We start from the raw sequence: 14,150 nt of genomic DNA, 5'->3' as shown, positions 1-14,150 counted from the left end.
TTTTTTTCTGGCACGTGTTTCACGGACCACACCACTGCATGGTCCGTGGTACATCAGTGATGCCAGAAAAAAATGGACATGTCTCTGTGTGGCAATCACGCACACGCGAGTACGCCGCACGGAGACACGTGCAGTGAAAAATCACTGACGTGTGAGCAGACCCATTCATTATAATGGGTCTGCGTATGTCAGTGATTCTGGTACGTTTAAAAAAAAAGCACAAACGTCCCAGAATCACTGACGTGTGAAAGGGGCCTTAAAAGAAGCCGATTTTTGCCTTTATATTATTCCTGCTGCTCCCGCAGTATTCCATTTGTTGTTTTTTTGTTTGTTTGTTTTTTTACTTGCCCTTTTAAACCCTTAACGACCGGGCAATTTTTCATTTTTTCACTTTCGTTTTTTTTCCTCCCCTTATTCCAAGAGCCATAGGGCAAAACAGGACAGAAAGTGAAATTCTGCAATATTTTTTTTTTTTTTTTGGCGGGGGGGTTATTTACAGCCTTCATTTTACCATAAAACTGGCTTGCAGTATGATTCTCCAGGTCAGTATGATTAGACAGATACCAAAGATGAATAGATTTTGTTTTATTTAAGTGGTGGAAAAAAATTCAGACATTTTGGAGCAAAAAAAAAATCTTGCTTGAGTCACAATCTCCGGGAGCTGTAGACCGTAACGTTTTCAATTTTGGGGATATAGAGCTGTGTGAGGGCTCATTTTTTGTGCTGGGAGTTGTTGTTTTTATTGATAGTATTTTGGGATATATATACGATGTTTTGATCACTTATTATTACATTTCTTTTCTGCAGTGCAGGGGAGAGATGGCAGGTATAATGCGTTGCGCAGCATTTCTGGCGGCGCGCCTGATGTCACAGGGACACCAGGGAAGAGAAGGGGAGGAAGAATCCTGTATAATGAAGACCGGAGGTAGCTTAGCCTCCGGGTCGCACACACCCCATAGCCTGGAAGATAGAAGATATAAAATGACCCCTCATCCAGGAGGCATACAGGTATGGCTAAATTCACCGCTATGCCTCCTGTATGCCCATGTTAAAGGGGTGGTTCACCCATATTCATTATTGGCCACAATAATATTATGTTGAGAAACAAAGTTTCTCTCAAATACCTTATTTTGCCAATAGTGCCTGTGAGTGGTGCTATTGCGGAACGCTCTTCCCCATCACCTGACCACCAGGCTCTGGGACCTCGGGGATCCAGTGAGGTCACGTGAACTTCCTGTTCACCTGACATCACCGTGGCCGGCCCCTGTCTCCGTGAGTGACTGGGGTGTGGGCAGAGTTTCCCCACTGATCACAGTCCAGTCTCACAGCGCAGCCCCCCCTACTCACCCGTCCTTCACTGTAGAGCGTGCAAGCAAGAGACACGCTGGGCTGTGATGAACGGGGAAAAGCGCCTACAGCCCAGTGACTCAGGGAGACTGCGGCCATCTGCAGTGATGTCAGGTGAATAGGAAGTTGACATGACATCACCGGATCCCCGAGATTCATGGAGCCCGGGGGTCAGGCGATGGGGAAAAGCGGACTGCAATAGCGCCGCTCACAGGCAATATTGACAACATAAGGTATTTAAGAGAAATCTTGTTTCTGAACATTATATCGATGTGGCCAATAATAAATTTCTTCTTTAATGACTAAAAAACTAAAAAGGGTGTCATATTCCCTTTAATCTCAACAGGCTGTATTATGGTTAATATAAGTAGACAACCCCTTTAGCCCTGTTTCAGATGTCAGTGATTCTGGGACGTATGCGCTTTTTTTATACGTACCAGAATCACTGACATACGCAGACCCATTATAATCAATGGGTCTGCTCACACATCAGTGATTTCTCACTGATCGTGTCTCCGTGCGGCAAACACGCGTGTCTATGATTGCCGCACGGAGACAAGTCAGTTTTTTTCTGGCATAACTGATGTCCCACGGACGACACTATGGTGTGATCTGTGAAACACGTACCAGAAAAGAACGTACATTCAAAATAATAAACATTTTCAACTCACCTTTCCAGCGACGCTCTGTGCAGCCTGTGCTCTCTGCAGCTTCCTGGCCAGCTCATACATATTCATGAATGCAGTCAGAGCCAACCCGGAAGTAGCTGCAGAGAGAGGTGGGTGGATGCTGCAGAGCCGAGGAGTTCAGCACCACGGACAGCAGGAACGGGGCAGCTAAGCATATGTGCCGCCCCTGCAGCGGATCGAACCGCTCGGATCCGGGGTTGGTGATTACTCGTGGCTCGAGGGTCTCCGGATCCGGGGGCTAGGGGCCACACTCAAATGGAAAAGGGAGTATTTACAGGGGATTTGGTATAGTTCGTGATGCCACCTATGGTGTACGGTAATTGGGAGTACCACCGCTGCCGTTAGGAGCACCCGGGGTGATTGAGTGGGGCAGCAAGATGACGTTACCCTCCACGGGTAGGGGTAGGCCCCGGGACTCTGGATGGTGATGCAGGGACGCAGTGTAGGGGTCAGTCGGGGACTCACTGAGCAATGAAGCAGACGCTGACAACAGAGTAAACCAAGTCTCTGACTGCCGTTGCCTCTCGAGTGGAGCTCGTCCGGGTCCCGTTCCCTGCAGCACTGCCTGGTGGTCCGTAACCTGCCTCCTGGCACAAAAGTTTAGATTGTCCGTTGTGGCCCGGTAGCTTGGATCTTTCCGGGCCCCGCTCCCCATTATGGCTAAGTGAAGGAGCCTGCTCTCAGGAGATCACGCTTGGGATTTCAGTGGGCCGCTTGCTAGGAAAGCCCTATCTCCCTCGTTGTGCTAGTGCCCCGATCTCTGAGCTTGGTGGGAACAGTCCATAAAGGCCCTGTCCTCCACAGGTTAATTGCCGGGTCGCTTGAAGCTTCTCCCCGACCTAGGGTCCGTGTACCCCGACGTGCCTTCGGTCCCGGACTGGTAATAGGACCAGGCTGCTGACCGTCCTCCTTGACAGGTTCAACCCACCTAGCCTCAATCCCCTGCGACCGGGGGTCCGACTCCTCTAGGTCCAGACCACCGTCTGCGACCTAGTCAACTTCTACCCTGGGAGCTCCAACTCCCAGCTTCCTCAGAGCTCCTCACAGCTTGAGGGCTACCACTCAACTGACTTGACACCTCCCACCTCCCTGTCTGACCTCTAGGTGGGCGGCCCTATTCCTGCTTAAGCAGCCCACTGGTGTGCCTGACTCGTGTGGTGCAAAGTGTATCTAGGATTTGTGAATGCTGATGGAGGCAGTACCGCAGGATGGGGACCCAGAACCATGGGGGTTTGAGTCCTGCACAGGGAGGGCAGATTGTGCAGAACCCTGTGACGACCCGAATAGTTCAGGGCGCCACACATACATCCATGTGCAATCACAGATCACGAATTGCACATGGACAACCACCATATGCCATGAATCACGGCACACGGAGGGACATAGGCGTTTTTTATACGTCAGTAAAGAACGTCTGTGTTTTTACTGACATGTGAAAAAGGCCTTAAGGGCATGACTCAAGCTATTAATTGCCTTGTGATTAAGTATCTGCATAATACAGATATTATACATAGCTCATATAATACTTTTCATTGACCTTACACAATAATACCCAAGATTTCATTACACTATTATTTTCTTCCATCCTTATTACTTCTTAGGATTGTGCCCAACATGGCTGTGATAGGTTTCAGCATTGTTACCTGGTTCTGTGCAGGCTGCCTCCCTTCATCTTCCCCAACATTGTCAGTCACACTCGGCTTTGTACATCTCATACTGTACATGCTTATTAACATTCTAGAATGTGGAATCTGCCCTCACGGATCAAATCATAATGTCAGCAATAAATGGGAAATTGAGTGCATGCAGCACTGCATACAGGGAGCAATAAACCACATAATTAAAAGTTCCAGGTTTTACATTTATTTTGACAGATCCCATGAACTATTAACTGCATAATGCTTGTTAGCAATGAAAAAGAAGTCTCGCTGGTTCTATGCGATTGCATTGTAGCCTGCAATGTATTGATTGATATATTGGCTTCCTAGATAAGTAGTCTGTAGCAGCACCGCTGTGCAAAAGACACTGATTAGGTCGTAAATTTGTGATTTAATTCCAAATTTCTTGTAATCTGAGAGATTTCCTGACACATTATGTAGACACATATATTATTACCAGTATTATTATTATTACAGTACTGTATATTGTCTGATATACTATAAAATGATGGTTTCCGCCCATCAAGACAACCCCAGTCAATGTGCACTATTATAATGTTATAGAGGGGGATACTAAACAAGGGGACTGCCCTATGCATGGGTGGACTTACAATTGGAACAACCTGTACAGCCACATAGGGATCTAAGCAGGGTTATCAACTGTCTAGAAATTTCTGGATAGTCTGTAAAAATAGGCTACATTTTCCTCCTTTCCGTTAAAGGGAATCTGTCAGCAGGTTTTTGCTATCTCATCTGACAGCAGCATGATGTAGGCATAGAAATTCGGAATCAAATGATGTATCACTTAGATTACTGGCTGTAGCCATTCTGACACAATAAAAATGTTTAGATTTAGTCATATAGCAAAGCTGAGAGTGCTGCCCCCGCCTACACCAGGCCCTCTATAGAGATTGTACATTCACAGTGAAGTGTCAATCACAGGGGGAGTTTGCCGGGCTGGCTTGTGCTTGACATTGTAGTCCGAACAATGATAAGGGTCCTGATGCTTAAATAAATAAACAAGAGATTAGACCTTGACAAGACAGGCATTCCTGAATTCTATATTTTAACCCCTACAGCATGCTGTCTTCAGATGATGTAGCAAAAACCTGCTGACAGATTCCCTTAAAAAAAAAAACCTCACACGTCTGATTTATTTTTAAAGCTAGAGGAGCTTGTACAGATTATTCCGGCTGTATCAACATTTTACAGTTCACCACCGTGCGGAGCCGCTGCCCCACTACCATGCGGAGCCACCGCCCGACCTAAAATCCTTTAGAATGTAAGCCCGCAAGGGCAGGGCCCTCTTCCCTCTGTACTAGTCTGTCTATTGAGACTTGTATATGTATTCTGTATGTAACCCCTTCTCATGTACAGCACCATGGAATCAGTGGTGCTCTATAAATAAATAATAATAATAAAAAAATAATAATAATGTAGCTGATGTCTCTGTAGCAGAATTATAGACCATGGACCATAGATCACCTTAAATATTTAAATTTAAAAATAAAATTTAAATATTTCAATTTTATATAGTTTTGTAATGTGTCCACAAAAAAAATTTTGGCTATGAGCAGTGAGGAAAATATAAAAAGATTGATTTGGCAACCATTGTCCCTATAAATAAGGGATCTACCTTCCACGTCAAAGCAGCAAGCAGTTTCCATCACAGACACATATTTGGGTACATTGTGATGACTGCACATTGTTCTTCCTTCAGGGACGCTTTTCTATCAGTGTTCCACCCTGTCCCAATGATGGCCAGGTCAGAAACAGGGGAGCCAACTTACATTTTTTATTTATTTATTTTTTTGGAGAGGTTATTAAAAAATCACAGACAATATTTTTTATGGACACATTGAAAAACCATAATAAATCATTAAGATTATAAAGGATTAAAGTCTACAGCCTAAAATTCTGATATGAAGACATTAATTGCAATAACTGTACAGTAAATTAATAATAATTACAGTCAAAAAAATTTGGATAAGTTTTTTCAGCTTCAAAATAATGGAATTCCTGGACAGTTGACATCCCAGGTCAGAGAGTCACTAAAGCTGTATGGACAGGTCAGTGAGCTTGTCATATAAGTGTCCTCCACGGATAGTGCATGTGTCGCGGGCGGGGAGGAGGGTGTCAGCACACTACGCTCACCCCCTTCTGCTCGGGTCCGGCGGTTGCTGCTCAGTGGTGGCTCGAGCGGTGGGCCGGATCCCGGGGGTTCTCGAGCGGCACTCCTCGCCCGTGAGTGAAAGGGGGTTGTTGGGTGTGTGGATTGTTTATTGTCCGTGACGGCACCCACGGTTGTGGTGATTTCACCACCGCTGCTCGGTGTGGGGATCCCGGGAGTGATGGTGGGGGAGCAGCTGGTTGTTGTGTTGCCCCTCCGTGGGTAGGGGTTGGTGATCCCGGGGCCCGGTGATGAGGTGGGAGATGCAGGGCCTGGTGGGCGCAGGGACGCGGGGGCAGCGCTGTGCCTTGCGGCACTGTGGTACTCACTCAGCCTGAGACGTTGACACAGTTTTACGGTAAACCACACGGCTGGAAAGACGGTTCCCACGGACGGCTGCACTTGCTCTCCCAGTAGGTGACGGTGATGTCCCTTTTCCTTGCACCTTTGTTTCTGTGTTGGTAGCGATGGGTTCCCACCGGTAACCCGCTCCCCGGCTTCAAGCTGGACCGGAGGAGCTCTACTCTTTGCCCGCAGGCACTGGCCCTGAGAAACTGGTGCCCTGGCGGTGGCGGTGTTTCTACTACAATGGTTGGGCTGTTGCCTTCAATCGGGACTTGGTTGTTGGGGGATCTGCGTCCCCTTCACTGACGGATTTGGCAAATTCTGGCGACTCCAAGCCTTGCCGGGGTCCGAGAGGCCCCTGCCCTGGTGCTGACTGTCCTTTGGTACACTGCTCCAGACCGCCAGGCCACTACCCGTCCGCGGTCCTTCCAGGAACTTCCAAACGGTCCCCCTCCAGACAGTCACCGCCGTTGCTGACCTTGCTGACCCTGTCCTGCACACAGCTGGACTCACTTCAGGCTTTCTTTCTGTCTCTTTTCACTTTCCTTCAACTTCTCCTACTCCTCCTTTACCACTTCCGCTTCCTTTCACTTTCACCTCCTAAACTGCACTTTACTCTAGCCCTGCCTGGGTTCCACTCTCTTCTTGTCCCACACTGGACTGACTGGTTTCCCCCGCCTCCAGAGCTGTGTCCTCCTCGGTGGGCGGAGCCAACCACCTGGCCCACCCCCTGGTGTGAACATCAGCCCCTGGAGGAAGGCAACAAGGATTTTTGGTTAGCTTTGATGTACCTAACTGGGGTGTAGGGTGTGTTGGTGCAATGACCTGTGACCCCTGGCTTGCCCAGGGCGTCACACATGTATGCATGACATTCCAAGGAATATTCATATATCCTTCTCTGGTCTAGATGGAGGACAGAACTCAATAAAACAGACTGAAGCCATCTGTGTACTGCCCACATTTCACAAACTGCTTGCTAAATGACACAGGGAAAACCTTCATCCACGTTTATTTTTTTATTTTTTTGCATAGGAGGAAACATGATAGACAAACAGCAAAAGTGGACACACAAGCACATGCCGCTAAAAACAAAACAAAAAAAAAACAGCTCATCGCCACAATGAATAATGGTCAGATAAAAAGCAGACCTGAACATGTGAATTAGGCCGTTTTCACACATCACACTGCGTTCCTCTCCCCGTTCAGTGGTCCTGTCAGGGCTTCCGTCCAAAGTTGAACCCCCCCCCCTCCGCAAAACTGGTTTCGGATGTATGCGCTGACCAGGCCATTGGCTATAATGGTGCAGAGGGAGTCACCGTGTGCTCTGTCGTGCACTATTTTCGAGAGTATACTACGTCTGGGGTCTGGGTGTCCGCCTCTGGAAAGAATATACTCCTGAAAATGGTGCACGACAAAGCAAGCGGTGACTCTCTCTGCACCATTATAGTCAATGGCCCTGTCGGCGAAGTCCGAAGTCCGAAACCCGTTTTGCTGGGGGTTCAGATGGAAACTCCAATGGAATCATTGAACGGGGAGAGGAACACAGTGTGAAAGCGACATAAGGCATAACTAAGGTTAAAGGGCTATTCCAATCTCCAAGATCCTATCCCAATATGTAATAGTTATTATAATATTAGCAAAAATCTCCAATTACTAATGTAGTATAGTTCTCCTGATATAGCCATGTCTCATACTTCAAGTGCAGGGCATTGCAGCTTAGGTATCCATGGTTACATCCACTCATATAGTAACAGTTAGTTAGCTGCTTGTGGTCGTAACTATGTATACCCAAGCTAAGAGAAAAGGAAAACTATACTACATTTCAAATTGAAGATATTTGCAAATTGTATTATTGTTATTATTATTATTATTAGGCTGGAGTCACACTTGCGAGTGACCGATGTGTGACTCGTGAGTCTCACATCGCATCACCCAGCATGGTGTCACGCTCCCCGGGTCCTCACCCCCGCTCCCCGGCTCACCTGCCACGCTCCCCGCTCTCCAGCCTCCGGTGCCCGTCCTTCCCAGGTCCCCTGGTCTCCGATCCCGGCGCCTGACGGCTTCCCAGGCCCTGGCCGGCTCCCCTGCGTCCTCCTCGCAGCCTCCTTCCCTGGCTTCTGGCACCCGGGCGGCGCGCATGCGCATTAGGGCGCGCGCGCGGTCACTGACCCTTTCTTAAAGGGCCAGCGTCCATTAACAGGAAATGAGGCTAAACAGGTACAGGGTATATAGGGGGTTATTGTCCAAGGGGGCGGGGCCTGATCTTCGTGTTTCCTAAGCTAGGAGTCAGGTCTCCTGGTGTTTCTGTGCATGTACTTACCTATCTCTCTCGTAGAGCCGTGCCTGCCTCGCCATCCAGTCCTGCCGTATCCCGAACCCCGAACGCTGTCCATCTGCCATCCTGACAGTCCGCACCATCCCGGATCCCTGCGGTGACTCATCACCTCGCTCCAAAGGTTCCGGACCCCGCCTGACATCATCTCGGCTTCCGAACCAGAGCTGCGTCACCCGGACTACCACCCGTGACTCCGTGGTCCCAGGGACTTCTCCGCTATACTCGTGTGCACGGACTGTTCTGCTGTTTATAGTGCTCCAGCTACCGGACTCTTTACTACCATCTAGGAGTTCGGCCCAGTGGATCCACCTCCTGGGTCTGCCCGTCCACCTGGCCCTGACAGTAAGATCAGGCCATGGATCCCGCTGCAGCACTAGCAGCCGTACAGGAGGAACTCCAACGCCAGCGTGAGACTCAGACCCGCATGCTGCAATTCATGTCTTCTGTGGACGCCCGCCTGAACACGCTACAAGCGGCAGTTACGACTTCGACATCCCGGGCTTCCACTAGTCAAGCCACGGCTCCCGCTCCTGTGGCGACTTCTTCAGATACCACCAGACTTCGGTTGGCTTCACCACCCCGGTACGCCGGAGACCCCAAGACCTGCAGGGGATTCTTAAACCAATGCTCCCTCCATTTCACGCAGCTGCCGCATTTGTTTGCCTCCGACCAAGCCAAGGTCGCCTTCATCATGTCCCATCTAGAGGGTGAGGCACTGGCGTGGATGAACCCCTTGTGGGAGAAGGGGGATCCTGTGACCACGAACATCCAGGACTTCCTGCAGGCATTCCGTGGTACCTTCGATGAGCCCGGACGCGCCTCCGCGTCTGCTTCGTCTCTTCTCCGCTTACGTCAGGGGACTCTGACGGTGGGTCAATACGCGATCCGGTTTCGCACCCTGGCCTCAGAACTAGGGTGGAACAACGAGGCCCTAACCGCCGCCTTCTGGGAAGGACTCTCAGGGCGAATTAAAGACGAGCTGGCGGGTCGTGACGTACCGACCACCCTAGATGCCCTGATTGCCCTAGTGACTCGAGTGGACTTTCGCTTTCAGGAGCGATCCAAGGAAGCGTCCCGTGAGAGACGTCCGGTACGGCATTCCCCTCCTCCGCAGAAACCCTCCGTACTTCAGTCATCGACAGCTGGGGCTCCCGTCCACGAGCCCATGCAGATCGACCGAGTGCGTCAGTCTGAACAACGTCGAGCAGAGCGGCTCGCCAAGGGTCTCTGCTTTTACTGCGGTGAGGGCACACACCTGCTACGCTCCTGTCCAGAGAGGCCGGGAAACTCCAAAGCCTAGGGTTGGTAGGAGAGGCCACCCTAGGTGCTGGGACTCTCTCTGACCCGGTTACATGGACAGTGCAAGTGACAACGGGAGAGACGCGGTTCACGGCTGATGCCTACCTCGATTCCGGGGCAGCAGGCAATTTCATCCAGCAGACCACGGTGGACAAGTACCGGGTGCCTGTTATTCCACTCGACAAGCCTCTAGTGATTGCCTCGGTGGATGGGAGACCCCTCTCTGACACCATCTCCTGGATCACCAGGCCGGTCGAACTGCGTATCGGTGCCCTTCACACCGAGAACATCGCTTTCTACGTCCTCCCACACATGTCCCACCAGATCCTGCTGGGACTTCCATGGTTGCGGACACACGAACCATCAGTCAGTTGGGGCACTGGCGAAATCACCCGATGGGGCTCTTCGTGTCATGAGAGGTGCCTAAAGTCCATACAACCCATCCGACGACCTCCGGTTCCAGAGAACCTACCGGGGCTGCCCTCGGCCTATTGGTCCTTTGCAGATGTTTTTGATAAAAAGGAATCCGAGGTACTGCCGCCACATCGCCCATACGATTGTGCCATCGACCTGCTCCCAGGAACAACACCACCACGAGGACGGATATATCCTTTATCTCCAGCCGAAACAAGGGCCATGTCTGCTTACATCTCAGAGAGCCTGGCAAGGGGGTTCATTCGGAGATCCTCCTCTCCTGCTGGAGCAGGCTTCTTCTTTGTCAAGAAGAAAGAGGGCGACTTACGCCCATGCATAGACTACCGGGGTTTGAATCAAATCACCGTAAAAAACAAGTACCCACTGCCGCTCATTCCCGAATTGTTTGACCGGCTTAGAGGAGCTCGTGTGTTCACCAAGCTGGATCTTCGGGGTGCTTACAATCTGGTACGCATCCGCTCTGGTGACGAATGGAAAACCGCGTTCAATACGCGCGATGGACATTATGAATACTGCGTGATGCCCTTCGGCCTGTGTAACGCTCCTGCCGTCTTTCAAGAACTGGTGAACGACGTGTTCCGGGACCTTCTCTACATCTGTGTGGTAGTGTATCTAGATGACATCCTTGTCTTCTCTCCGGACCTCCAAACCCACAGAGAAAACGTACAGCTGGTTCTACAAAGACTGAGAGAGAATCGTCTGTACGCAAAGTATGAGAAGTGTGTCTTTGAGCAGTCTTCTCTCCCCTTCCTGGGGTACATCATCTCTGATACCGGACTGCAGATGGATCCCAAGAAGGTCTCCGCCATTCTCAACTGGCCTCCTCCTTCTGGACTGAAGGCAATCCAACGCTTCCTGGGATTCGCCAACTACTACCGCCAGTTCATCCCTCACTTCTCTGCCTTGACTGCTCCTCTCTCCGCCTTGACCAAGAAGGGGGCTAATCCAAAGGACTGGTCACCTGCGGCCGACGCCGCGTTTGGCTCTCTGAAGCGGGCATTTGCCTCCTCTCCTGTACTTCACCGTCCGGAGTTAAACCGCCAGTTCACCTTGGAGGTGGATGCCTCCTCCTCAGGAGCCGGAGCAGTGCTCATGCAAAAGTCCTCCTCCGGGAAGATGGTGACTTGCGGATTCTTCTCCAAGGGCTTCTCAGCGCCTGAACGCAACAACACCATCGGTGACCGAGAGCTCTTGGCAGTCAAACTGGCTTTGGAGGAATGGCGCTACCTCCTGGAAGGGGCAGTGTACCCCGTGATTATTTACACGGACCACAAGAACTTGGAATACCTGCGGTCCGCTCAGCGACTGAACCCACGGCAAGCCAGGTGGTCCCTATTCTTTGCCAGGTTTGATTTCCAGCTCCACTTCCGACCCGCGGACCAGAATGTACGTGCTGATGCCTTGTCCAGGTCTTTCATGCCCATGGAGCAGGAGGAAGAGACTACCCAACCCATCATCTGTCCTAGCAAAATCATTCCGGTGGCCCCTGTCACCCTGGCCCAGATACCGCCTGGGAAGACCTATGTCTCCGAGGTAGACAGGGAAAAAGTGTTACACTGGGGTCATGCCTCGAAAACAGCCGGTCATGCTGGTCAGAAAAAGACATGGGGTGCGATTGTACGTCATTACTGGTGGCCATCCCTTCGCACGGACGTCGCTGCTTTTGTATCCGCCTGTTCCTCTTGTGCCAGGAACAAGACGCCCAAACACCTCCCATATGGCCGTCTTCTGCCTCTGCCTATACCCTCAGTTCCGTGGCAACACATTGCGATGGACTTTATTACGGACTTGCCATTGTCCTCCGGACACACAGTCATATGGGTCGTGGTGGACCGGTTCTCTAAAATGGCCCATTTCGTCCCTATGGCTGGACTGCCCTCTGCTCAGGAACTCGCGGACGCCTTTATACAACACATCTTCCGCTTGCATGGCTTCCCATTACACATCGTATCCGACAGAGGAACTCAGTTCACCTCCCGCTTCTGGAGGGCGCTCTGCAAACATCTGGGAGTGACTCTGGACTTTTCATCTGCATACCATCCTCAGTCTAATGGCCAGGTAGAGAGGGTCAATCAAATCTTGACCACTTTCCTACGTCACTATGTTAACGCCCATCACGACGACTGGTCCGCTCTTCTTCCTTGGGCTGAATTCTCCCACAACCACCACGTCAGTGAGTCCTCCTCCAGCTCTCCCTTCCATGTCGTTTACGGACTTCAGCCTTCCATCCCATTGCCTGTATCTCCTTCTTCGGATGTCCCTGCTGCAGATACAGTAGCCCGTGACTTTGCAACCATTTGGGACTCTGTCAAAGCGTCCCTTGGACGTGCTTCCCTGCGGATGAAAAGACACGCTGACAAGAAACGTCTGGACCCTCCGTGTTTCTCTCCTGGAGATCTTGTCTGGCTTGCTTCCCAGTACGTCCGCCTGAAGATACCATCATACAAGCTGGGCCCTCGCTACATCGGGCCGTTTAAAGTCCTCAACAAGATCAATGAGGTCTCCTACAAGCTACAGCTCCCGGCCACGATGAGGATACCCAACTCATTCCACGTCTCCCTGCTCAAGCCGGTTGTCCTTGGTCCCTTCTCCGCTGCTGCCAGTCCGGCTCCTCCACCTATTGCCGATGACGACATCTATGCGGTAAGGGATATCGTGGCCATGAAGACCGTACGAGGTCGACAGTTCTTCCTGGTGGACTGGGAAGGGTATGGTCCTGAGGATAGGTCCTGGGAGCCCAGGGAGAACGTGGGCACTCCTCTGATCCGTGCCTTCATGTCCCGGTTGCGGGGAGGGGGGCGTGGGGGGGGGGGTACTGTCACGCTCCCCGGGTCCTCACCCCCGCTCCCCGGCTCACCTGCCACGCTCCCCGCTCTCCAGCCTCCGGTGCCCGTCCTTCCCAGGTCCCCTGGTCTCCGATCCCGGCGCCCGACGGCTTCCCAGGCCCTGGCCGGCTCCCCTGCGTCCTCCTCGCAGCCTCCTTCCCTGGCTTCTGGCACCCGGGCGGCGCGCATGCGCATTAGGGCGCGCGCGCGGTCACTGACCCTTTCTTAAAGGGCCAGCGTCCATTAACAGGAAATGAGGCTAAACAGGTACAGGGTATATAGGGGGTTATTGTCCAAGGGGGCGGGGCCTGATCTTCGTGTTTCCTAAGCTAGGAGTCAGGTCTCCTGGTGTTTCTGTGCATGTACTTACCTATCTCTCTCGTAGAGCCGTGCCTGCCTCGCCATCCAGTCCTGCCGTATCCCGAACCCCGAACGCTGTCCATCTGCCATCCTGACAGTCCGCACCATCCCGGATCCCTGCGGTGACTCATCACCTCGCTCCAAAGGTTCCGGACCCCGCCTGACATCATCTCGGCTTCCGAACCAGAGCTGCGTCACCCGGACTACCACCCGTGACTCCGTGGTCCCAGGGACTTCTCCGCTATACTCGTGTGCACGGACTGTTCTGCTGTTTATAGTGCTCCAGCTACCGGACTCTTTACTACCATCTAGGAGTTCGGCCCAGTGGATCCACCTCCTGGGTCTGCCCGTCCACCTGGCCCTGACACATGGTCGCACACTCTTCTGACAGGAGCGGGTCGGCTGCATAGAAATACATGCAGCTGGCCTGCTCCTGTCAGGAGAGTGTGCGGCCGTGCCGGGTGATGCGATACGAGACTCGTGCGAGTCATAGATGAGTCACTCGCAAGTGTGACTCCGGCTATACACCTATTACATATTGGGTAGGGCCATGGAGATAGGAATACTACTTTAAGTTTAGACAAGTGCTAAATTTTGTGGACCCGTCACATCCGCAAATTGTGGAAAGTGACCGACCCCGTGTGCCTATCAGCATATGGGTGCAGGAGATGACTACTATTGTCATGC

The sequence above is a fragment of the Anomaloglossus baeobatrachus genome, chromosome 3, assembly GCF_048569485.1.
Source record: "Anomaloglossus baeobatrachus isolate aAnoBae1 chromosome 3, aAnoBae1.hap1, whole genome shotgun sequence".
Taxonomy (NCBI): Eukaryota; Metazoa; Chordata; class Amphibia; order Anura; family Aromobatidae; genus Anomaloglossus; species Anomaloglossus baeobatrachus.
Note: the sequence above shows the minus strand (reverse complement) of the source record.